This window comes from Microtus oregoni, unplaced genomic scaffold, assembly GCF_018167655.1.
Source record: "Microtus oregoni isolate MIOR12 unplaced genomic scaffold, Mior012 000004F_ref0000308, whole genome shotgun sequence".
Lineage (NCBI taxonomy): Eukaryota > Metazoa > Chordata > Mammalia > Rodentia > Cricetidae > Microtus > Microtus oregoni.
The window spans coordinates 23,601,103-23,627,045 of NW_024543063.1; the positions used below are offsets into that span (position 1 = coordinate 23,601,103).

The 25,943-nt window shown below is 41.7% G+C and overlaps 1 pseudogene; it reads left to right on the forward strand.

Moving 5' to 3' along the window:
• Positions 1 to 364: 364 nt before the first annotated feature.
• LOC121446941 lies at positions 365 to 24,681 on the forward strand (annotated as a pseudogene).
• Positions 24,682 to 25,943: the final 1,262 nt, after the last annotated feature.

Below are 25,943 nucleotides of genomic sequence, written 5' to 3' on the forward strand. Positions count from 1 at the left end.
CAATGGGGGCCTTTGGAAATGTCTGCAGAAAGACTTGAATCAAGGGCCATTGGCATGGTGTAGGGCTCTCCGCTGGATAAAGGACCTGGGAACCTTAGGAGAGAAGAAACGAAATTCTAGCTCACCAACAAGCATCTATCCCCAGATCTGCCAGGTGCCAAAAGAGTTCTGAGAACCCCTAGGGACACCGTACTGGCCTCCCAGGTCTGGAGGTCCCCAGGCGGCTACTGTGCACATAGCACCTATGCGGGCCTGGGCACTTCTGCAAGATAAGTGTGACTAACCCCAGAGTGTCAGCGGAATGGTATGGCATGTGGAGTTGGGTCACCTATCCAGGTCACAAGACCAGAGAGTAGCTTGAACAATGCGTTCAAATGGCATGGAGGAGGAGTTCCTGGCCATGGATATGCCTTGGGATGCAAATCTACCTGAGATAGGGGCTCTGGGAAAGTTGGTCCTGGTTAGGATGGGTACCTGGGTATGCACGCTGAGGAAGAATATGAGACCAAAACATGTGTGGAAGAGAGCTTCTGAGGCAGAATAGAGAGAATGGAGAACCTGGCCCCAAACCAGTGCAATGGAAGATCCAGAGATCCGCAGAGCAGGTGTAAAACCATTTATGAGACCTCACAAAGCCTAATCGCCTATGTGAAGTCAACATCAGTTCCTGAAGGGAGAGGAGCAGAGTGCTTCCCACAGAACAAAGTATTCCAGAATCTACTCCTCGATTGGATACATGCCTCATTTCCCAAGGTGCACAGAGCCACGTAAGGGGCGCATCTACTATTCAGACCCAAGGCTCCAGGCTTTTGGATCTTGAAGTCATTATACAATATATGTCTCAGGTAAACCCAGGGCCTCAGGTGTCCCACCGAGCCAACGGCTGGTTTTTTTTTTTTTTTCTCTCACCAGACCTCCACATGGCTCTCCTGCTAACTTGGACCTTCTCAGCCTTTCCTGACTCCCAGATCCTTACTCTGTCTGGATCAATCTTTAAAAAAATAAATAAAATAAAATAATACAAAGCTGCTCACTCTGTGTAGGTAAGTGCCTCAGGCCTGTGTGGAAATGTACTTTCCCAGATTTGCTAATATGGTTGGTTCCTATCATTTTCAGATGAGAATTTTTTCCCTTTTTCTAATAACTAGTTCCCCAGCATACACTTAACACCTAGAAAATCCATGATAAAACACATCCTTCTGATCTCCTACTTCTCCTTAATCACGTCCCCAAATTGAGAGATACACTTCATTTAATAAAATCTAGCTACTCCAAAGGTACGTATGAAACCCCTCAGGCAGCTAAAATAGGAATCTTCAGTTGCCAAAGATGTCTTTAGACAAGCTTCGAAACCATCCTTGGTTGCAGATACTTCCACAGGGGGAAATGACTTTGTTTTAAATAGCAGTGGGATGAGATAACAGCCTAAATTCAAATCGCATTAGAGCGTTAAATCCCCGTCTTCTCACCTTCGAATGTAATTAATTGTTATGACTCAGTAATGCAGCCTCTAGTTGTGAGCGTGGAGCTATTTAAAGAAAAAGAGGCTTCGGCTCGGGGAGAATGCTTTCAGCCACCACCACTTCCTACTTTGTGGAAGCTGAGGATGTATTTATACCCAAATCACTTGTCCCAACTTCTCCTAGGCAGTGAATCGGGTAACTAGGTGGCTGGAGAGACGAGGGGCCAGGTATGGGATGCTGGGGGGGACAAAAGGGACGACTCCCACCCTTGGGTTTTCCAAGTGGAACCTGCAAGAAGGGTGAATGAAACAGAGCCATCTACTGGCCAGAGTTGAGATGTGCGTGTCGGTCCCTCCAAGCAAGGCCCTGTACTTCTATGCCAGCTAGTTCAATATGGTCATTCAGAAAATGCACTTTAGAGGAGCAAACAGTCTTATTCTTGGCAAGGAACCACGCCTGAAGTAAGCAAAAGGTGCTCAGTTGCTGTGAGTGAAAACGTCAGATGCATAAGTACGTGTCTAATTCCATGTATTTAATCACTGCCAATTATCTAAGCAGGTCTCATCATGCTAATAAAAACAAGTTCAAGGAAAATGACAAAGAGAGTAAAAAAAAAGAAATGTGATCCACAAGATCATTGCAAACACATTTAGCAATTTTGCTAAACCGAAACTGATCTAATTCAGAGTTCTAAGCCCTAATCTAAGCAACCTAGATGGTCACATCAGGATAACGAGGAAACAACATACCAAATGTGTCCAACATACCAAAGGCGTGTTAACATACCGTGCAGTGACTAAGATCATGGCTGTGAAGTGTGGGAGCTAAGAAGGATTTAGGAAACAATTATGTTTTTAAAGTAGGCTAAATAAAATGGATAATGTTCGCGCATCTATAAAATGTATGTGAATCAGAATAAACATCAGAAATAAGGTAGGGGAAGACTCGAGTTGAATCCTGGCCTTATAGCTATGCAGCCCTAGTGAGTCATTTGCCTTGCAGAAACTCGAAAGACTAACTATAAGAGTGATAATATGGCCCGATACTTAGGATTGGAATGTATTATGTAACCTGCCCTGCCGAGGGAGCTTTGCAGAAACCATCAGTTTGTGTCCCTTTTATAATCCTGTCCCATTTTGTTCTTGAGTGAGAAGATTCTCATGAAGTAGCCCGTGCTTCCTGGGGTTAAGACATTCCCACTTGAAATATTGGTAGATTTCACTATTCCATTTAGTTTCTCAAATTAAAATGCCAGGCCCTTTGAAAGTTAACTCACAGTTCTAATTTAAACAGATGTCAGGGAAATTTACTAAGGCTCTATGTATATTTAGCAAGAGTGAGCCTAAGAAAGCCCTTCTTGGGATTTTGCTGACCTCATTTCCAAGGTACTAAAACAGTTGTAGATATGAATTTTTTAAAAAAAAATCATGAAATTTAGGGGCTGGAGAGATGTTTCAGCAGTTAAGAATACCTGCTGCTCTCTCTGAAGATGTGAGTTGTTCAGTTCCCAGCATCCATATTTGAGAGTTTGCCCCTGCCTATAACTTCAACTTCAGGGACCCTGACGCCTCCTCCTGGCCTCCTTAGACATACAGATGGGATCTACTCACACAGAAGCACACGTATACACACATATAAAAATAAATCTTAAAAATTTTAATAAAATGTATTAAACCATTAAAACTTCCCCGTAGTGACAAAGCCACTGGCTTTTGTGCCCACATGAGTGGCAGGTTTTTATTGGAACACTAAGATGGTCCTTTCTTCCTTTAAGAGGAAGCACACATTCTTTGTCTTTTCAAACACTGTTAAAAATCAAGGACTGGTTCATGTGTATGCTGAAGCACAGCTACTTATGATTCCCTTGTTCTAGAGTTGGCTTTAATTAGGTGACAGGTAACTTCCAAACATGGCCACGGTCTCTCTCTACCCAGAGAACCATGCCCCTGAGCATTGGAACTTACCGATTTCTCACATCAATAGGTAGAATCGTGTGTGTGTGTGTGTGTGTGTGTGTGTGTGTAGTGTGTATGTGATATGTGCCTATGTCAGTAGAGGCATGTGTGTGCTACAACATACATATAAAAGAATTGGAGGGAAACTGTGAGTGTTGGTCTTCATCTTTCACTCTTTTTGAGACAAGGTCTATCTTTTTTTTTCCATTTTTTTATTAAGAAAAGGAGAGAGACAAGGTCTATCTTGCTTGCTTCTGTGGAAGTCAACTAACTGGCCCTTCAAAGTTCTGGGGATTTTCTGCCTCTACATCCTGTCTCCTTGTAGGTGTAGACTGGGATTCCAGACCCCTGGGGTACAATGTTCCACTTTCCGTGAGATTGGAAGGACCCATACTCAGACTGTCATGCTTGTTATCTTTCCATGAGGTGGAATCAGCTCACTCTCCTTCATTCTGTGCTGCACATGTGATTTAGTTGACCAGCTTCAGGGCTGCATGTATGGGATGCCCAGACATAGGGCCCCAAAGACCTGACAGCTCTGTTCTCGCCTTCTTGGAACCCACAACAATACTGTAAGGAAACCAAGACGAGCCTCTTAATGATGAGAACAAGAGGGAGGCCAGGTCCAAAGAGAGCACTGCTGGCTAAACATGTGTGTTAAGTTCAACTTAGAATACACAGCTCCAGGTATGAGAAGACAATAGTCACAAGAGCGACCTCCGGCATACAGCACAAGAACTGCTCAGCTGTGACCATCCCAAGTCATGGCATTGAGTCAGGGCCCAAAACTTAGAGACTTTCAGTCCATCGGTGTCTGTCAGATGCTGAAAGACAATGGAGACAGCATCACCAGCAGGAGATATTCCCATCAGTCCTCACACCCATCTCACCATTTCCCAGCAACCAATAAAAACAAAAGAACTGCCAGTAATTGAAGTCCACCAGATAGACCCTTCCTTTCTTGGCTCATTTCTGCTCTGTCAAGCACCCTACAGCAAGACTTCTCTCTTAGTCTCTAATGGGAGGGTCAAGCTTCTGGGTCCCATGAGTTTAACTGTCTAGAAAATTGCTCTTAAGGAAGAAGGTAAGTGGGATGAGTCTTGGTCAGAGAATGGTCAAAAAGGATTAAGTTTCTGGCATGATTTGTGGTCCACGTGGTATTGCCTGTTCTTTTACGTGTTACCTTTCCCACAGCCTCTGGAGAAATGCCCCGTCTGTGTTAGCCAGCCCTTCCATCATGTAAGGAAAATACCTGCTCACTTAAAGGAACAAAGACTTGTTTTGGCTCCTGGTTTCCAAACTTTCAGTCTGTGGTCCCTGCCTGGCTCTATAATTTTTGGCCGGGAGTAAGGCAAAACATCACAGTAATACGAGCCTGTGGTAGAAGACTGTGAGGTCCAAGCTCTGATGCCAAGAAAGACAGAGGGTTATGGGAGGCCAGGGAGGGGCAAGTGAAAATAAGAAACCTTAGCCAAGACTTATTTTATTGACTCAAGATGAAGGCTGCCAGACAGGCAGCTGCCATCAGACTCCCAGGCTATTCACCGTTGGGCACAGGAACATACGGACTGGTGCACAGGCCACACACACATGCCTAGAAAAAGTGCACACAGACAGGCGTGCAAACGTGACGGTAAAGACTTAGACCTCAAAGCTATGTTTACTCAAAGTCACACAAAAATGACATTCTGCCAAAAGGTTATGTAACAGATTGCGCGGATGTTTATTTTGTGGTTCCCTGGACATCCTGGGTCAGTCATGTTTTAGCAGACTCATTGTCGGATATTTTGTCAGAGCCATGTCGTCGAAACATAAACCGGGCCCCTGCGTTCTTCAGATCCCTACAAAGAGACAGCTCACCTCATGCAGCCAGCAAGCAAAGCAAGAGACAGAAGTGGCAGGAAATAAGATATACCCTCCAAAGGCAAGCACGCAGTGACCTCTTTCCTATAATCAGGCTCCAGCAACTAAGAGCAAATTCTTTATGGATGGATTGATCCAGAGAGGAAGTTAGCGCCTTTCAATAAGCTAATTCTCAATAGCGCCACCATCTGGGGACCAAAGGGAGCAACATCATCCTACTGGGTAGATAAATAGGACTTGTGCAGTCAGAGATGAGCAAGTTGGGAGTGAATGGGAAACAATGCTTTAGTCCGCAGTAACCACATGTAAATTGGAAAAGGGCCGCTCTGAACACCCACGTTATTGGCAGATCACTTTTTCTCTCTCTACCATGTCCTGAGCAACTGAACCTAAATATGTTCCCACAGATCATGGTATGCTACAATTTAGACTCTCCCCCCACCACCTCATCCATTCTCCATCTGAGCTGGTTTCACACAGGAAAAAAAAAAATCTCTTTGCTTCTATTTTTTTCTCTCTTTCTTCTCACTTCTACCACCACAGCCAAGAATTACTAATTCCGAAACCTGCAAGAAATGAGTTGGTACAACTTGTAGAAATGAGGCCATCTCGAAGAAACATCTCCACCGTGAGAAGGATTTTTCTTGACCCTTAACCTTCGCTGAGTTCAGAACCTCGGGACTCCACCATGCTGTGCAGATCTGGGGCTGGCACACCTGGCCAGACTGTTAGTCCCTGTGCTTCCTCCCAAAAGTCACAAGGATGTATAAAAAGTAGAAGGGGAGACTAGGATCGCAGCTTAGTGATAAAGATTTTGCCTAGAACTTGTAAGGCCCTAGGTTCAATTTCCATCTCTCAAAACAAACAAAACGATAGATAGATAGATAGATAGATAGATAGATAGATAGATAATAGATAGATAGATAGATTTAGGAGATACCTCAGTGGGCAAAACACAGGCCTGAGAACAAGAGTTTAGATGCCCAGCTCTTGGATGAAAGAGGCAGATGCAGTTTCTGGAGATGACTGGCTTCATTAGCCAAATGGGCAGGTTCTGGGTTTAATGATGGATAATAAGAAAAATCATCAAAGAAGACACAAATGTCTTTTGCCTCCACATGCATATGCGCATGCGTGCACACACATTCACACACACACACACACACATACACACACACACATACTTACATACACGTAACAAAAGAAAATAAAATAAAATCTTCAGAGCCTCTCATGTGTGCAGAAACCCAAGGGTCCACCCAAAACTTCACTATGAAGAGAATGGTATCCCAGGGGAGGATGACATCACCACTCCAGGTGATGCTTTGTCAAATTTAAATCCCAAATGGGGAAAAAAACAAGACAGGCTGGGACTTGGGGACACAATTCAATACCTTTGAAGATCTTGAGTGCCCAGAAGAGCTGAGATTCTCTCAACCCCATGCCCCAAAATAAGCCTACCCCTTACAAGAAAACGATCTGGAGCCCAGTGTATTTTGCAGAGCATCGTGTACAGCGGTAGAGTGTCCAGTCTTTACAAGCACACACCCACACAGGCTCTCCAGCTCCTCGGTAATTTAAAAAAAAATGGAAATAATGCTAAAAGCAAAACCCAAACCAAAACACGCCGAGTCTCTGGTCTCCTGCATGTGAGTGGCATGGAAAACTGAGAGTCAACCCAATGCTTGACTCTAAGGAGACTGGCCCTCTGACCACACAAGATCCACTCACGAGTCTGTAACAGATGCCTTCTAACCTGTTTGGTAATGTTAGAAACTGAACAACACACTGTTAAATCATCAGCGACTCACAGAAAAAAAATCACAAGGTAAAATGTGAACATATTTTACTTCAGGAGTAAGGAGTAGCCTATCACAAGTGCTGTGTATAACAATCACAGTACAAGTATGTGTGACATCCTCAGAAAAGATAGCTAGATTCGATGAGTGCACACCTTTAATCTCAGCACCCAAAAGGCAGAGGCAAGTGGATCTCTGTGAGATTGAGATAAACCTGATCTACAGAGCCGGTTCCATGACAGCTAGGGCTACACAGTGAAACCCTGTCTCAAAAAACCAAAAAGGAGAAAAAAAGATATCAAGATTCAATTTTCTAAGCCTCTCTCTTGAGAATCTAAGAAAAGGAAAAAGCAAAAAGGAGTGGGCTGCCTGGGACTCTTTCATGTCACCACTTAGAATATAAAATGTCACAACTATTTCAGAAAGTAGCTTAGCAGTTTTCCATAACACTGAACATATGCTGATCATATGACCCAGCAATCCCTCTTCTAGGTATTTACTCAAGGAAAAGATGAGAACATATGCCACACAAGGCCACAAGTATTTATAGTAGCTATATTCATCACTGGCCAAATTGGAAGCCACCCAAGTATGAATAGCCAAGAGACAAATGACTTACTAAGCTGTGGTATGTCCTTTCAGTGGACTAGTTCTTGGCAATGCAAAGTGAGACGTGTTTAGCCAACAACATAGGTGGACTTTAGAATCATAGATTGAGCAAAAGGGAAGCTAGACACAGTGCCCTATTAATGAAGGAGGGAGCTCTAGACAGCCTGGACATGGCAAAAATGGCTCTGGCATGACATTCTTCCATAGTGCCCCTTCCTTGCTAAGAACCTTTTCTTTACATTCTTAAAGCTAGCCACCAAGGTCCATTCCCTTATTTGGTCACTTCCTCCCCCTGAGGTTGACTACCAGGGTCTAACTGTTAAAGTATTGAAGTTCAGTAATCCAAAGCCCCTGGTGGCTGTTCTAAGTAACCTGTCCAACCAAAATTAAACACCTCATCCTAACACACGGTTTTACCTTTTATCTTTATATACTGCCAGATGGGCCACATCTGTCTCCTTTCTATCCAGAGGCAATCCTTTGTCCATCCAGGAAAAATATCCCTTCTCCCTCTCCCTTTCCCTTCTCCTTCTCCATCATCTACTCTCTCCCTGTGTCTGTCTCTTATCCCCAGCCCTCTATCCCTCTGGAACAAATAAATCTCCTTTGTGCTGAGAACTTAGTCTTGGGCATCTCGTGCCAAATACCCATCCTTTCAATTATGTCATCCCATTAATAACAAATTCTTCTAAAGGTAAAGCTTGTGGACATACATATAGGGAGAATTTAGCTGCTTCTGGGGGCTGGCAGGTGTTACCAGCAGGCAAAAAATAAAAATGGATATGAGGGAGGCTTTGGGTGTGATGGGGATGGCTTACTTTTTTAAGGTTTATTTTTTTAATTTTTATTATTAATGAGTATGAGTATATGTTTACATCAGTGCATCAGTGTGAACGTGTGTGTGTGTGTGTGTGTGTGTGTGTGTGTGTGTGTGTGTGTGTTTGAGGGGGTTGCCCGCAGAGACCAGAAAAGGGCATCAGATCCCTTGGGACTGGGTTTTTACGTCACTTGATGCAGGTAGCTGGATCTAAACTCCAGTCCTCATGATAGAGCATCAAGTGTTGTTAACCACTGAGCCAACCCTCCAGCCCAGAAATGGCCTGTCATTTGACTATGGTAGCAATGAATCAAAACTCATTAAACTGTACACTTGAGACATTTTCTTTACATGTGTTAATCATGCCTTAACACAGACATTTTCTAAAAGCTTTGAAAGGCGTGATACCTCTGTCCAGTTTCCTTGGATCCTACTGCCAAGAGATCGGCAAGCAAGGACAATATACACACCTGCTGCAGAGATCGCCTGCTACAGAGATCACCCTGCTGCCGAGATCACCCTGCTGCCGAGATCGCCCTGCTGCAGAGATCTCCCTGCTGCCGAGATCGCCCTGCTGCCGAGATCGCCCTGCTGCCCAGATCGCCCTACTGCCGAGATCGCCCTGCTGCCTAGATCGCCCTGCTGCCGAGATCGCCCTGCTGCCGAGATCGCCCTGCTGCCGAGATCGCCCTGCTGCAGGATCACCCTGCTGCAGAGATCGCCCTGCTGCAGAGATCGCCCTGCACCACCCAGAAGATGTAAGGCTCTACACAGAGTCCCTTGGACACCTGTGTGGCAGGCACACTGGAGAGCCACACACACATCTCCTGCAGAGCTGTGAAGGTAAATAGATGGAAGCAGTGAGAACTGTTCTCAAACACTACGTCAGGAAAACAACTTCATGGCCAGAGAGATAACATGCTTGCTGCCAAGCCTTATGGTCTGAGCTCAATTCCCAGAACTCACAGGTAGATGGAAAGAATGAACTCACACAGATTTCCTTCTGACCACAACAGCAAGCAGTGGCATGTTTGTCCCCACACACATATACTCAGTAAACGAACAATAAGAAATAACACATGCTGACTTCTGAATTCTAAGAATCATGATCCACTACTTAGACACTTAGATAAGTAATCAACTGTGTGTGTGTTGTGTGTGTGTGTGTGTGTGTGTGTGTGTGTGGTTTAGATTATACAGAGCCAGGCATTGGTCTAAGGACAAGCATATATGTTCTGAGAAATATACCATTACTAGGTCTTGTGATTGCACCGACATTGCTGAATATAATTATATCAACATAGATGGCCTAGTTTAGATGCACAATGTGGCTTCCAGTACAGTTTGGTATGAGCTATGCTGTATGTTGCTATTGTCATAACACTGTACTTTATCTTATAGTAAACATTTTCATAAGTCGTACACTCTAAAATAGTAATGAAACTATATATCGTATTAAATATATACACCAGTTGGATACTCATTTATTGTAGTAACATCATTTTCAAGTAACTTGACTATTATTAATTTTGTTGATGAGCTTTTTATGACTGACAGGAATAAGGTTTATGCAAGTTTCATCAAAGACAAGTTGAATTATGGCATGTGACAATGGATATTGTAAGATCCATTTAATCTCATGGGGCCTCTGACATATATGCAGTCCATTACTGACCCAAACTTCATCATGTGGTGTGTCTATGCATTCAGTTTTGAGTTCTGCCCATCATCATCTCCTAGACACCTTTGTCCATGGAGAAACATAGTTGCAGAAGCTAAGTGGTATTTCTGACACCACCTTGGTTTTGTTTCTCACGGATAAAATCAAATTCACACTCTAGGTAAGAATGGATTAAAATAATGGCATGTCCTATATTGACAATTAAAGTAAGAATTGTAGCCTGATTCTGCTTGGTGGAAAGTATGTTTGGGTTAGGTTTGGCCCTGTGGGTCAGTCAGTAATAAGGAAAAAAACAAAGTCCTTCACTTCAACCAGACCCGTCCATAACCATTGGTTTTGCTGCTTCTTGGAACTCAAAGTTTCCAATCCATTTTAAAAGGTTATGAAATCAGGTTAGCAAATCGTGATTGGTCAGTATTGGAAAAATAATGATTACCTCAAGTAGAAAAAATAGAATTGAAGATATCAAGGTGTTCTACACACAATAAAGTAAAACTTTTTTAAGTATTTGTTTTGTAACAGTGTGCACAGGCATGTAAAATGTCATAATCAAAATGTATCTGTGTGTGTCAATAAAAGCTGCTTCCTTCCAGTTGTCAAATGACCCTGAAAAAAATACTTTCAAGGCCAGTTATAGTGGTACACACTTTTAATCTGAGCGCACATAAGGCAGAGCCAGGCAGATCTTTTTGAGTGTCAGGCAAGCCTGGGCTGTTTAGTGAGACCCAGTGAAACCACACCTTGGTTTACATCTTTTCTATAGTTTTGAAAAGTATTGCATCCGTAATAAGAATAAAGAGTCTAAGAAATAGAATAATGACAGAGGAAGAAATAATAAAATAATTTTATAGTCAAAGAAAAAATAACAAAAGAAAGGCTCTATATCTCTCTGGAGAAAATTCATAGGTGATGTTTTTTAATTATTTATTTATTTATTTATTTATTAAAATCACCTTTTCTCATTTTATATACCTATCCCAATTCCCACTCTCTCCCCTCCTCCCACATCTTCCACCTTTCCCCCACCCCAACCCCATCCACTCCTCAGAGTGGGTAAGGCTTCACATTGGGGTCAACCAAGTCTGACACATCACTTTGAGGTAAGACCAAGGCCCTCCTCCCTATATTGAGCTGAAGAAGGTATCCCTCAAAAAGAATGGGCTCCAAAAAGCCAGTTCATGCGCTAGAAATAAATACTGGTCCCACTGCCAGTGAAACCACAGACTGCCCAAGTCACACAACTGTCACCGACATTTAGAGGGCCTAGTCTGGTCCTATGCAGGTTCCCCCACTATCAGTCCAGAGTCAGTGAGCTCCCATTAGTTCAGGTTAGATGTTTCTGTGCGTTTCCCCATCATGGTCTTGACCCCTCTGTTCATACTGTTGCTCCTCCCTCTTCGACTGGTCTCCAGGAGCTCTGCCCAGTGCTTAACTGTGCATCTCTGTGCATGTTTCCATCAATTGCAGGATGAAGGTTCTGTGATGACAATTAAGGTAGTCATTAATTTGATTACAGGGGAAGGCCAGTTCAGGTACCCTCTCCACTATTACTTAAGGTCTTAGCTGAGGTCATCCTTGTGGATTCCTGGGAATTTCCCTGGTGCCAGGTTTCATGCTAGACCCATAATGGCTCCTACAATCAAGGTATCTCTTTCCTTACTCTCTCTCTCTCTCTCTCTCTCTCTCTCTCTCTCTCTCTCTCTCTCTGTCCTTCACCCATCTTGACCATCTGGTTCCCTCACGTTCTTCTCCTTCCTACCTCCCCTTTTTTCTCCCCTTTTCTCTCCCCCTCCTATTCTGCCCTCTCTTGTTCCCCCTATCCCCTATGCTCCCAATTTTCTCAGGAGAACTTGTCTATTTCCCCTTCTGAGAGGGATCCATGTATGTCTCTCTTAGGGTTGTCCATGTTATCTAGCTTCTCTGGGGTCGTGGACTATAGGCTGGTTAGGTTATCCTTTGCTTTACCTCTAATATCCACTTATTGGTGAGTACATAACATGTTTGTCTTTCTGGGTCTGGGTTATCTTACTCAGTATGGTCTTCTCTAGTTCCATCCATTTGCATACAAATTTCAAAATGTCATTGTTTTTTACCACTGAGTAGTACTCTAATGTATAAATGTGCCACATTCTCTTTATTTGTTGTTCAGTAAGGGGCATGTAGGTTGTTCTCAGGTTCTGGCTATAACCAATAATGTTGCTATGAACATGGTTGACTAAATGTTCTTGTGGTATGAGTGTGCATCCTTTGGGTATATACCCAAAAGTGGTGTTGCTGGGTCCTGAGGTAGAGTGACTCCCAATCTTCTGAGAAACCGCCATACTGATTTCCAAAGTAGCTGTACAAGTTGGTACTCCCACCAGCCATGGAGAAGTGTTCCCTTTACCTTATATCATCTCCAGTATAAGTTGTCATCAGGGTTATTGGTCTTGGATATTCTTACAGGTGTAAGAGGGAATCTCAGAGTTGTTTTGATTTGCATTTCTCTGATGGCTAAGGATGTTGAGGAATTCCTTAAGTATCTTTCAGCATTTTGTGATTCTTTTGTTAAGAATTCCCTGTTTATATCTGTACTCCATTTTTAATTGGATTATTTGGTATTTTAATGTCTAGTTTCTTGATTTCTTTATATATTTTGGAAATCAGTCCTCTGTCCAATGTGGGGTTGGTGAAGATCTTTTTTCCATTCTGTAAGCTGCCAATTTGTCTTATTGACTATGTTCTTTGCCTTACAGAAGCTTCTCAGTTTCAGGAGGTCCCATTTATTAAATGTTGCTCTCAGTGTGTATTACTTGGGTTATGTTTAGTTTGATTTCAATCGTCCACCAGTTTTTGTTCCAATACCAGGCTGCTTTTATTACTATAGCTCTATAGTAGAGCTTGATGTCAGGGATGGTGATGCCTCTGGAAGTTCCTTCTTGTACAGAATTATTTTGGCTATCCTGGATTTTCTATTTCTTCAGATGAAATAGAAGTTGAGTAGTGTTCTTTCAATGTCTGTGAGGAATCGTGTTGGGATTTTAATAGGGATTGATTGCATTGAATCTGTAGATTGCATTTGAAAAGATTGCCATTTTTATTATGTTAATCCTACCTATCCAAGAGCTTGGGGGATCTTTCCATTTTCTGATGTCTTCTTCAATTTCTTTCTTCAAGGACTTAAAGTTCTTTTTGCACAGGTCTTTCACTTCTTTGGTTAGGGTTACACCAAGATATTTTATGTTATTTGTGGCTATTGTAAAAGGTGATGTTTCTTTTCCTTCTTTCTTAGTCAATTTATAATTTGTATATAAGAGGACTACTAATTTTTTTAGTTGATATTGTATCCTGCCACATTACTGAGGTGTTTATAAGCTATAGGAGTTCCATGGTAGAATTTTTGAAGTCACTTATATATACTATTATATCATCTGCAAATAGCAAAAGTTTGACTACTTCCTTTCCAATTTGTATCCCTTGATCTTTCTTTGTTGTCTTGTTGCTCTAATTAGAACTTCAAGTACTATATTGAATAGATATGGAGAGAGTGGACAGCCTTGCCTTGTTCCTAATTTTAGTGGGTTCACTTTGAGTTTCTCTCCATTTACTTGATGTTGGCTGTCAGCTTGCTGTATATTGCTTTTATTATGTTTAGGTATGCTCCTTGTATCCCTGATCTCTCTAAGACCTTTATTATGACAGGTGTTGGATTTTGTCAAAGGCTTTTTCAGCATCTAATGATATGATTATATGTTTTTTTCTTTCAGTTTATTTACATGATGGATTACAATGACAGATTTTCATATGTTGAACCATCACGGCATCTCTACGATGAAAACAACTTAGTCATGGTGGATTTTTTTTATGTGTTTTTGTGTTTGGTTTGCCAGTATTTTACTGAATATTTTTGTATCAATATTCATGAGGGATATTGATCTGTAATTCCCTTTCTTAGATCAGTCTTTGAGTGGTTTGGGTGTCAGGGTAACTGCAGCCTCATAAAAAGAGTTCGACAGTGTTCCTTCTGTTTCTGTTTTGTGGAACAATTTGAGGAGTATAAAGATTCACTCTTCTTTGAAGTTCTGGTAGAATTATGCACTGAAACCATATGACCCTGGGCTTTTTTTGGCTGGAAGACTTTTGATGACTTCTGTTTTCTTAGGGGTTATAGGTCTATTTAAATTTTTTATCTGGTCTTGATTTAATTTTGGTATGTGGTACCTACCCAGAATTTTTTTTTTTTTTTTAGATTTTCCAATTTGGGGGCATATGCTATCCAAGTATGACCTAATGACCTAATGACTCTCTGGAAATCCTTAGTGTCTGTTGTTATATTCCCCTTTTCATTTCTGATTTTTTTAATTTGGACATTTTCTCTCTGCCTTTTGGTTAATCTGGATAAGGCATTATTTATCTTGAAGATTTTCTCAAAGAACCACCTCCTTGTTTCATTGATTCTTTGTATTGTTTTTATTTCTATTTTATTGATTTCAAGCTCTCAATTTGATTATTCTCTGTCATCTACTCCTCCTGGGTAAGTCTGCTTCTTTTTGTTCTAGAGTCTTCAGGTGTGCTGTAAAGTCACTAGTGTGAGATTTCTCCATTTTCTTTATGTAGGCTCTTAGTGCTATGAACTTTCCTTTTAGCACTGATTTCATAGTGCACCATAAGTATGGGTATGTTGTGCATTCATTTTTGTTGAATTCTAGGAAGACTTTAATTTTTTTCTTTATTTCTTCCTTGACCTAGGGGCGATACATTTGAGTGTTGTTCAATTTCCATGAGTTTGTAGACTTTCTGTAATTGGTGCTATTGTTAAATTCTTACTTTAAGCCATGTTGATCAGATAAGATTCAGGGGGTTACTCCAGTTTTTTTGTATCTGTGGAGGTTTGTTTTGTTACTAAGTATGTGGTCGATTTTAGAGAAGGTTCCTTGAGTTGCTGAGAAGAAGGTATATTCTTTTGTGTTCAGGTAAAATGTTCTATAGATGTCAGTTAAGTCCATTTGAGTTATGACATGTTAGTTCCCTTATTTCTCTGTTAAGTTTCTGTCTAGCAGACCCATCCAGTAGTAACAGTAGAGTGTTGAAGTCTCCCACTATTGGTGTGTGGGATTTAATGTGAAATTTAGCTTTAGTAATGTTTCTTTTATATAAATGGGTGTTCTTGTATTTGGGGCATAAATATTCAGAAATGAGACTTTATCTTGATGAATTTTTCCTGTGGTGAGTATAAAGTGTTCTTCTCCTGTCTTTTTTGATTGATTTAGTTTGAAGTCTATTTTCTTAGGTATTAGGATAGGTATACCTGCTTGTTTCTTACGTCCATCTGATTGGAAAATCTTTTCCCAATTCTTTACTTTGAGGCAGTGTCTGTCTTTGAGTTTGAGGTGTTTTTCTCGTATGTAGCAGAAGGATGGATTCTGTTTTTGTATCCATTCTGTTAACTTGTGTCTTTTTATAGGTTAATTAAGTCCATTGATATTAAGAGATATTAATGACAAGTGATTGTTAATTCCTGTTATTTTTTACTGGTAGTGTTTGTTTACCCTCTTTAGGGTTTGCTGGTATGAGGTATGAGTTTATCTGTTGCCTGTGTTTTCATGGGTACAGCTAACTTACTTGGGTTGAAGTTTAACTTTTACGAATTTCTGCAAGGCTGAGTTTGTGGATAGGTATTGTTTAAATCGGGTTTTATAATAGAATATCTTGTTTTCTCTGTCTATGGTGATTGAAAGCTGTGCTGGGGATAGTAGTCTGGGCTTGCGTCTGTGGTCTCTTAATATCTGCAGCACATCTTTCCAGAGCCTTCTGACTTTCAGTTTCCACTGAGAAGTCAGGTTTAATTCTGATTGGTCTGTCTTTATATGTTACTGGCCTTTTTCCTTTGTGGTTCTTAATATTCTTTCTTTATTCTCTATGTTTTGTATTTTGATCATTATATGGTGAGGGGATTTTTTTTTTTTTTTTGGTCCAGTCGATTTGGTGTTCTGTAAGCATCTTGTACCTTCATAGGCATATCTTTCTTTAGGTTGGGGAAGTTTTCTTCTATAGTTTTGTTGAATATATTTTCTGTGTCTTTGAGCTGGAGTTCTTCTCCTTTTTCTATACCTATTATTCTAAGATTTGGTCTTTTCCTGATGTCCCAGATCTCTTGGACGTTTTGTGTTAAGGATTTGTTTTCTTTGACCGATGTATCTATTTCCTCTACCATATCTTCAACTTCTGGGATTCTTTTTTTCATCTCTTATAATCTGTTGGCTATGCTTGTATCTGTAGTTCCTGTTCATTTATACAGATTTTCCATTTCAAGAATTCCCTCAGTATTTTCTCTATTGTATCTAGTTCAATTTTTAAATCTTGCATTGTTTGAACTGTTTGCTTCACCTGCTTGATTGTTTTTTCTTGCTCTTCTTGATTTTCTTTAAGAAGGTCATCGATATTTTTTTCCAATTTTTTGTTTATTTTTCCTCCATTTCTTTAAGGGAGTTTTTCATTTCTTCTTGATGATGTGGGATATCCCACTGTATGCTGTGAATATGTTTTATTACCATTGGTTAATAAAGAAACTGCTTTGACCTATGGCTGGGCATAATAGATGGAGCTAGACAGGAAAACTAAAGTGAATGCAAGGAGAAGGAAGGCAGCGTCAGAGAGATGCCATGTAACTGTCAAAGGAGAAAGATGCTGGAAACTTACCTTGGGCCACAGCCTTATGGTGATATATACATTAACCGAAATTGGTCAATTTAAGATTAAAGAGCTAGCTAGGAATATGCCTAAGCTATTGGCCAAATAGTGTTGTAATTAATATAGTTTCTGTGTGATTATTTGGGTCTGGGTAGTTGAGAAATGGAAGCGCAGTCTCCGGTTACACTCTTTAAGGGTCTCTATCACCTTCATAAAGTTATATTTAAAATTTTTTTTTTTTGCTTCTTCTGGGTTAGGATGTTCAGGTCCTCCTTTTGTTGGATCACTGGGTTCAGGTGTTGCCATATTACTATTTAGGTTGTTGAATATATTCTTCCATTGGTACCTACCCATCTCTTCCTCCAAGGATGGAGGCCTGTGCTTCAGGGGGTCTCTCTTCCTCCAATTGATGCGGGTGAAGCTTGTGGCTTAGGTGCTCACTCTTTCTCCTAGTGCAGGTGGGGCCCAGCCTCTGGCAGTCACTGATACAGCCCTGGAGGGGGGCGGTCCTTTCCTGGTGCAATCAGGGCCAAGGCTCCAGTGGTCATAGGTGCAGTAGGGGAGGCTGGATCTTTGGAGCTTGGTGGTTGGGAGTGGGGCATAAGATGTTCCTCTATGGGCTAGGACCTGGAGAGCAGGGTCCTCTAGCTGGAAACCCAGACACTCACCTCTCCAGGGGCAGTCAAGGCCAAGGCTCCAGTGGTCAGAGATGCAGTAAAGAATGGTTGTGGGTGTGTGGAGGCTGCTCTCAGATCTCTGGGATTTTGCTGGGTGGGGGTAGGGTGTGGGATGTGTCTTGGGAGCTAGGGTCTAGAGAGCAGGGCCGGCTAGCCATGAACCCAGACACTCACCACTCCAGGGGCAGTCAGGGCCAAGGCTCCCATGGTCAGAGATGCCTTTGGGGGATGGGAGCCCACAGGTGATTTTTATTTGTGCTTCAGTTGTCCATAATCTGCCACTTTCTAGTAGCTAGGAGTTCAGACTCCAAAATCAGACAGATATATTATGATACCCACCCGCCAAAACTCTCTAGAAACCAGATCCCCCCAAACAGTCCCACTGTGTCTGGAAATAAACAAAATGTTCTGTGCTTTTAAAATCTTTAAAAATATTTCTGTGTAAGATTTCATTCTCTTCTCCTAACAACACATTACAAGATTAGGCAATGGGCTCTCTCTGTTCTTACAGAGACAGCTGCAGTCCCAGCTGAGAGTCCCGCTGGCTTTTCCCAGAGGGACTTTACATGCAGCTAGGGATCTTCTCTTCTTGCTATGTGACTTTTCAGTGTATCTGAAAATCAAATTTTAGAACACTATGCTGAATTAAAGGTTATAGTGATGATGTTTCTATGGTTTTACTCTCTGGTGAGTTATTGACCTTAAGAGCTAAGCTTCATGTCACAATCGTGAAGTTCCAACTGCTCACCATTAATGATCATGATTAAGGACAAGAGCACATAAGCAGGGTCCTTGCTTTCTTCCCTCCAACATATTTCACATGAGCTTATAAGCTTTCTAAGTGTTTCTTGTCCCCCAAATGATCAGTGTCCTGTGATGTCATCATGAAACCGAGGAAGATTAAGAACTTTAGCCTGTGATGATAATGTGTTGATGTGTTCAGAGTCCAGGATTGGGGACCAGCCCCAGCCTACTACTCAGTTGCCAAGTGACTTTGACAAAGTCCCTTAACCCCTCTCAGGCTTATTTTCATCATCTTTGAAATAGATGATCTGGGTTCATTTACTTCCAAGCTTTGTTCTAGCTTTAATTTTTTACTATTCTATCCTTTGGCTAATGATCCTATTAAAAGAATATCATGTGGCACATCGATAATGCTAACAGAATTAATTCCTTAAGTCTTGTGACACTTTAAGGTTTTCACCATCATTTAAGTCTATTTTTATACTTGGAGCAGCTGATGCAGGATTTTCCCCTTGGGGCTCTCCAAGTACAGTGTGTGAAGAAGGTGGAGAGAGGTAAAAGTGTGGGAGTGGAAGGGTGTTATTTTAGATCATAACCTGTTAGTATAAATATATACACATATCACTAACACTTGTACGTATCACTAGCATAGATAGATGATAGAAAGATTAGATAGATAGATAGATAGATAGATAGATAGATAGATAGATACTAAATAGGTAGGTAGATAGGTGATAGCTAGAAAATAGATAGATAGATAGATAGATAGATAGATAGATAATGTATCAATAGATAATAAAAGATAGATATGTAGATAGGTAGGTAGAAGATGATAGATAGATGGATAGATAGATAGATAGATAGATAGATAGATAGATAGATTAATGGATAATAGATAGGTAGACGACAGGTTATAGATAGGTAGAAGACAGATGATAAATAGATAAATAGATACATAGATAGACAGACAATCAAGCAGACATCTGATACATTGGTATAAGACAGATAAAACATTTAAAAAGGAATTGCTATTCCATCCCAAGAAACACCAAATCTTCAGTTGCTTGAAAGCCTAGCTGCCTTATGGTTAATGAGTGGTACCATACATTTTAAGACGTTTTCCTGAAACTGACCAATTCCAAATACATGACCATATTTTGAGAGAGTTCCACCTGTCTTTCCATTAGTGGCTCAGTTTCTTTCAACTCTAGGGCATTTCCCAAGTGATTGTCTCATCTTTGACCCTCACTGCTGCCTAATACCTACTTACTACTCCTCCTCCAGACATGACTTCAATGGATAAGAAATAGGCTCTACAAGTTTTGTGATGAAATAAAAATCTCGCTAGGATTCTTCAAAATTCCAAACCTACCTAGTAGCAAAATAATCATCTTACAAAAATATTTGAATTCCCAACACAAATGAAAGATAGTATGTGTGGACAATACTGTAAAGAAAGAAAAATCCACAACAGTGTGGCTCTATGTCAGGATCCAGCTAACAATGGCTGCCTTCTACTGAACTCTTCCCCTGCATCATTCTACTGGTACGTTACACAGCCATCCTCTCCGGGAAGCTTTGCAACAGATCTTTATCAGCACCATGATGTCAGCGATGAAATGGAAAGAGGTAAATAATATTCCTGATTGCATTGCTATAAATTGATTTACAGGTAGGCGTGTCTGACTTGAATCCTCTTAGGTCTTGGCATAAGACTAGACAAAATTGTCTCAGTAAATTTCTAAGCCTGGTGGAAGAACCCAACTAATCCATCCCAATTATCTGAGAGATTAACAGTTGTGTCCAAACTCTGGAACTCGAGGGTGCGTGTCGTGGGGATAGAAATGGGAGGCTTATGGTTAGCTAGGGATAGACCATCTAGCAGATGCATCACAACAAATAGAAGTCAAGGTTTCATAGCAGAATTTTCCAAACACTGAGCTACACACAATGGGTATATATACTATCTCATTAGTCCCATCAATAACTCCAGGTATTTTGTGTGTGTGTGTGTGTGTGTGTGTCTGTGTGTGATGAATATTAACATGTGTGTGTGTGTGTGAACATGTGGAGGGGTGTTCATATGTGCGGAGGACAGAGGTATTTTTATCAGTTGCTCTTCACCTTATCTTTTGAGATAGAGCCCTTCACTAACCCTGGAGCTCACCTCTTTGGCTTGGCTTGCCCGCCAATGAGCTCTAGGCATCTTCCCTTCTCTAACCCCCACATCACACACCCTTGAGTTCCAGAAGTTTTTGACCATACCCAGATTTACAGGTGCTGAGGATTTGAACTCTGGTCCTCATGCCTGTGGGGGAATCTCCCCAAACCCTCCAGGCACTATTTTTACCTCTATGAACAGTAAAGTAGAAACAGAGGAGTCTACAGTCACACAGCCATTGACCCAGGCTTTAAACACCGCTCTGTGGTCCCCAAAGCATCCATGCAGGATAGGTAGAGGATCAGGCAAGGGTACTGACCCAGCAGTGCAGTTCTGGGGTTCTTCCATTGTAGGACCTGCCCACCACATCCCAGGCCTGAGTCCTGCCACTGCTGTTCCTTTGTTACTGTGAGCTCCCTCCGCCCCCTCTGTGGCTTTCTACTGCCCACAGAGCTTCCTGAGGATGTCCAGAGTGCTCCCATGGAAGGAGGTCCACAGACTTTCCTGACACAAATGCAGATGTCGAGTCAAATTTCTCAACTGTTCCAACGTGTCTCGTTCTCAGAAGATATTCTGCAAGGATTGTCTAACGTTCTGAATGCGTTCATGACTCACTGGCAAATGAGTCTGCAAGGATTGTGGAAAGAACAGACTTAACAATGAAGTATGGAATATCACATTGTTATCAGAATCACAGACTTCCTAGATTTTCTTAGAAATCTTTTCTCAAAAGCTTTGCTTTTGTAGTTACAGGCAAAATTAAATTTTATTGTTTAATGTCAAAAACCTTTAAGGCCATATTTTCTGACTGTATTTTTAGGGATATTATAGATTTTTCTTAGAATTATCTATAAATACATATTTATTTAGAAAGCATTTTGGTATCCAGTTGTCAACTTCATATTATATTTTTCTATTTGTGCTACATTATGATTTTCTAATATTCTGTTACAAAGAATTATAATTTATTATTTTGATTATGTGTTAAAGGGCCTACTTTAAAAGTATTGTAAATATACTTGAAGTAAAATTTATTTAATTTTTGAGAATACAAAGCTTAATAAATCTAATCTGTGTAGTTATTTACATTTTCTGTGTCTTTATTTTCCAAAATTTAATTTTAGGATCATGCATACACACACACACACACACACACACACACACACCACACACCACACACACACCCACACACACAATTTTGCTTCTCATATTTCTAACAATACATCATATATGACTTTGCAGCCATATTATTGGGATGACACAGCTCCTCTCCCAGTTACTTACTACTTCTCTTAATGTTATCTGCATAGAATAATTCTCTCCTGAATTCAGCCATTTTGTTCATTTCTATTGATGTCTTGGCCTTGTTTCATTGTCAGCACACTGACACACTGCTCACTCTATCAGTAATATTTCAATATTTTCTTAAATGTAGTGTCCATTTTTACCATACACTCATTCCTAAATTAATACTCACTACTGTAGTTGCCTTTCTAGACTTCTTTACTCTTGGATTTTACCTTTTCTCACTATTAATTTTTCTTTCAACAACTTGTTACAGATATTTATCTACTTCATTTTTATCTGCTTGGTTTCTAAAAGTATAGAGTTGTTGCTTTGACATCCACTCGAAATTTCATAAAATACTTTTTCACAAAAATGTTTTTACCCTGTATCTTATGACTTTAGAAGGCAGCCTATTATTTTTGTATTCCAGTCACAGAGAACTAGAACTTTGTGCTTATTGTTCCATCCTTCCATTCATTAGATAATAACTTGTCCTGATAACAGAATCTCTTAAGAGATGTTTGCTTCGGCTGCATAAGATAGAGCCAGTCAATGTGGGGAAGCAGGGTGAATGACTCTGCCCGGTCTGCAGCAGAGGGAATTTGTGTCAGAGCTTGTTTACAGTTTGACAGACCACAAAGCAGACAACAAGCAGTTGGGTTTGGCCGAACTCAAGTTTCCTAAATTGTACAGCACTCATTTCTTTCTTCCATGTGAACAACAACGACAACAAGCCAAGCGGGAACAGAAAGCGCATCTCTCACTGACCACATCAGACAGGACTGGCATCAGCGATAGGGGGCTGTATGATGTAGCTTATGGACCAATTAGAGAGGAGCAGCATCCAAGAGGAAAGACTGACAAGACATGCTCCTCTTAAAATCTGGCCGTAGGAAACTCCACCCGGTATCCTGAGGCTACACCACTATGCACATGCTCTTTTGAAACAGGACACTAGTTCTGCTACGAGTTTTCATTTTTTTTCCCCAGCTTTCCCCAAATTCTCATTTCATATTATAGACTTTGAGCTTGTTTCAGCAATAACGGAAGCACACCAGGAAAACACACTCCCAATATTTTTTTACATCCTCTGTTTCATCACGCAGAGCGTTCGTGTGCCCTACGTGTTTTTCTCTCACTCTAGACACAAGTCCTGTGTCCTCCACATTCCCGTCTTAAAGAATGAGCTGTCATTGACAGGAGACTGGCCTTGCCGAAGTCAGGCAGTCTCTCTGTGTTCTTTGCTCCGGTTCCAATAACAGCAATTTCTTTCCCTTCCTAAGGATATTGTTTTTCATTCTCAATGTTTTCTTTTATTACACTGGAGAAAATACTGAATAGACGTACATTCAAAAGTGAGCTGTGGCGACTCTACCCAGGCAAACTGGCTGTGCTTTCTCTGCTGAGGTCTCCCCTGTGTTTGAGGGTCCTGCATTCTCAGGAGGAAGAGTGGGGCTCAGATGCAACAGTATCATAAAGACCAAGATGATGGCATGTCAGAAACAGAAATGAGGCAGGAAATGCAGGTGATGGTGTTCTAATGAAGCCGTGTTGACCATTCCAGAAAGGACATGCTTGTGTTTGCTGGGAGCCTGCCAGCATGTCCCTATAACTACCTCAATCAGGGTTCTTTGCAATCAAGCATCCTTTGATCACCTGCCCTAATGTGCTGATCACAAAGGGGCTTCATTGTTCTTTATTCACCCACACTCATTGTCTGCATTAAACAGAAGCTGCAGGCGATATGTTCTCAGTGTAACAAACCTCCCCCTGCAGGGAGAAGGGTTAGACAGCACTGAGAGAGGCCCAAGGCTGATCTTGGGATCCTCTTAACTTCCAGACTCAAATGTTCCCTTCAGTGAAAGTTAGGGGAATGCATGCAACTTCTCAAAAGTTCTTCCTTAACATCATGTTGCAAGAAGTATTTCCCAAAGAGTATTCGATTGAAAATATATTTCCTATGCAAAGAACTGCCAACACAATAACAATTCAGGCTTCTGTCAGCACCCCTGCTTGGGGTACCTACCTACCAGGTAGCTGGACATCTGGCTTCAGATTTTGCCATCTGGAGGTGATGGGTCAGGAGGGCTGGAGCCAGGCTGGGTGGACCTTTGGATCTGGCTAAGCTTCCAAAGGCCTCCTGGTGGGCCTGGAATTGGGCCAGGGTTTGGACCAGGCTCAGAGGTGTTGGGGATCACCCCTTATTCCCCGCCATGTGAGTTCTGTAGAGGAATGGCATACTGTGGACCTCATGTTGGACTGGGCCTAGTGCCCCAAGTTGGCCTGGAGACTTTGCAACCTGAGGGCCAGGTGGGAGCGGGGAGTGGAGAGCAACTCAGAGGGGGCCTTGCCTGGGCCCTGTGCTGTCTGCCTCTGCACCATGAAGTCGGAGAAGGTGGAACTGACTCCCAAGAAGTCCCAGACATGAAAGCCCTGCAGAAGGAACTAGACCAGTTCACCAAGCTGTTGATGCAGAAGAAGACACCTTGGGGTACACCCAGCTAGGAATGGGCTCACCCTGGGCGTTCTCTTTGGAAAGGTATACAGACAAACTACCATCTGCCGCTTTGAGGCCCTGCATCTGGGCTTCAAGAGTACGTGCAAACTGCAGCCCTAGCTGGAGAGATGGGTGGAGGAAACCAACGACAATGAGAACCTTTAGGGGGCATGCGAAGCAGAGACCTTGTGCAGGTCAGCAATAGGAAACGGGGAGCACTGAGAAATGTATGAGGGGAAAACTGGAGAGCATGTTTCCACAGTGCCGCAGCCCAACCCGTGGTTGAACAGATCAGCATCATCGCTCAGCAGCTTGGAGAAGGATGTGGTCTGAGTATATTTCTGTAACCGGTACCAGAAGGACAAGCGATCAAGCTTTGACTATTCTCAGGGAGAAGGAAGAGCTCTCCCATGCATTCAAACTGAAGCGCCAGCCCTGCTTGGGGATGATGTGAGCTGAGGCAAAGGAAAGGAGGTAGAAGAAGAGAACCTGGAGCCCCCGTACCTTCGGGGTTAAGTTCATTTACTGAAAATGGATCAGAAGCCCCTAAAGGGTTGAGGTGGGAGAGATGAAGTTCAGTGATTCTGTTGATCTTGAGCCCAACACTCGTCATTTTGTTCTTAAATAAAAAAAAGCCTGGGACACATTTTAAAAATAATAATAATAATTCAGTTATTTTATTTCCTTTTCTGAGATACGTATAACTGTTCTTCAGAACTGTCAGTCAATAAGAGATGAACATAATTAACACATTAAGCTAATAAAGAACTTGCCAAAGGCAAATAAACGGCTTTGGTTTGCTCTGGTGATCTTATCATGGGAAAATGTGTGGTTTCTGTTAAGTTTTCAGAAAAACTGAAGACAGTTCTGAACTCTTATTACTCTGAAAGTAAGGGAGGGTTTTGAGAGTTGGTTATCACATCTCTCTTTAGCTGATGTTTTCGAGGCGCTACAATGCTATCCCTGACAACTTAGATAAGATACATAAACAGAGACTAGCATTAAGTCTCGCAGTGGAGAAAGGCTTAGAGAACTATGCAAGGCCCGCCTCAAATGCACAAAATCATAACAAATTGTGTTTGTAAGCTTAAATGTTAAAAACAGCTATGTGCCTCAGAGTTCAATAAGCCCGGCAGCAAGCAGCTTCTTCAATGAAGGATGGTTCCAAGAGAAACTTTAGCTTTTGGGTTCTCACGCTAGCCTGAGCCTGGGTATCATAGCCAGCTCTTCAAGATAATGTGTCAGGCACATATTCCTGCAAGACCCCATATGAGATGTCAGCCACCTCAATGATGGAAAACGAGATTCCAACTTGAGTTGTCAACCAAGGTTCGAGAACCTAACTTAGACCTCTAACATCAATCACATTCCTTCCCCGCTTCAGTCAATTAAACAAATACCCACAGGTGCTTTCTGTACAGCACGTCTGCGGTCTGAACCAATCTAAGGAAGTGCCCTGTGGATGTGCGGCAAATGCACAGCAGTGGAGGTTGTTTATAGAAGACCTGCTTGAGATGGGACCCGTCATCACTCCTCCCTGAGGAGCCAAAAGCATTAATGGCTACTGAGGAGTGAGAATTATTTTCTCCCGTAGTGTAACCACTGTTGAGTTGCCCATGTTCCAGGAAATAGTCAACCACGTATGCTCACATGGGCAACCCTAATTAGACTCGTGGGTCACACACAAAGAAAGACGTTATTAAAGCAAAGGGGGCATTGTT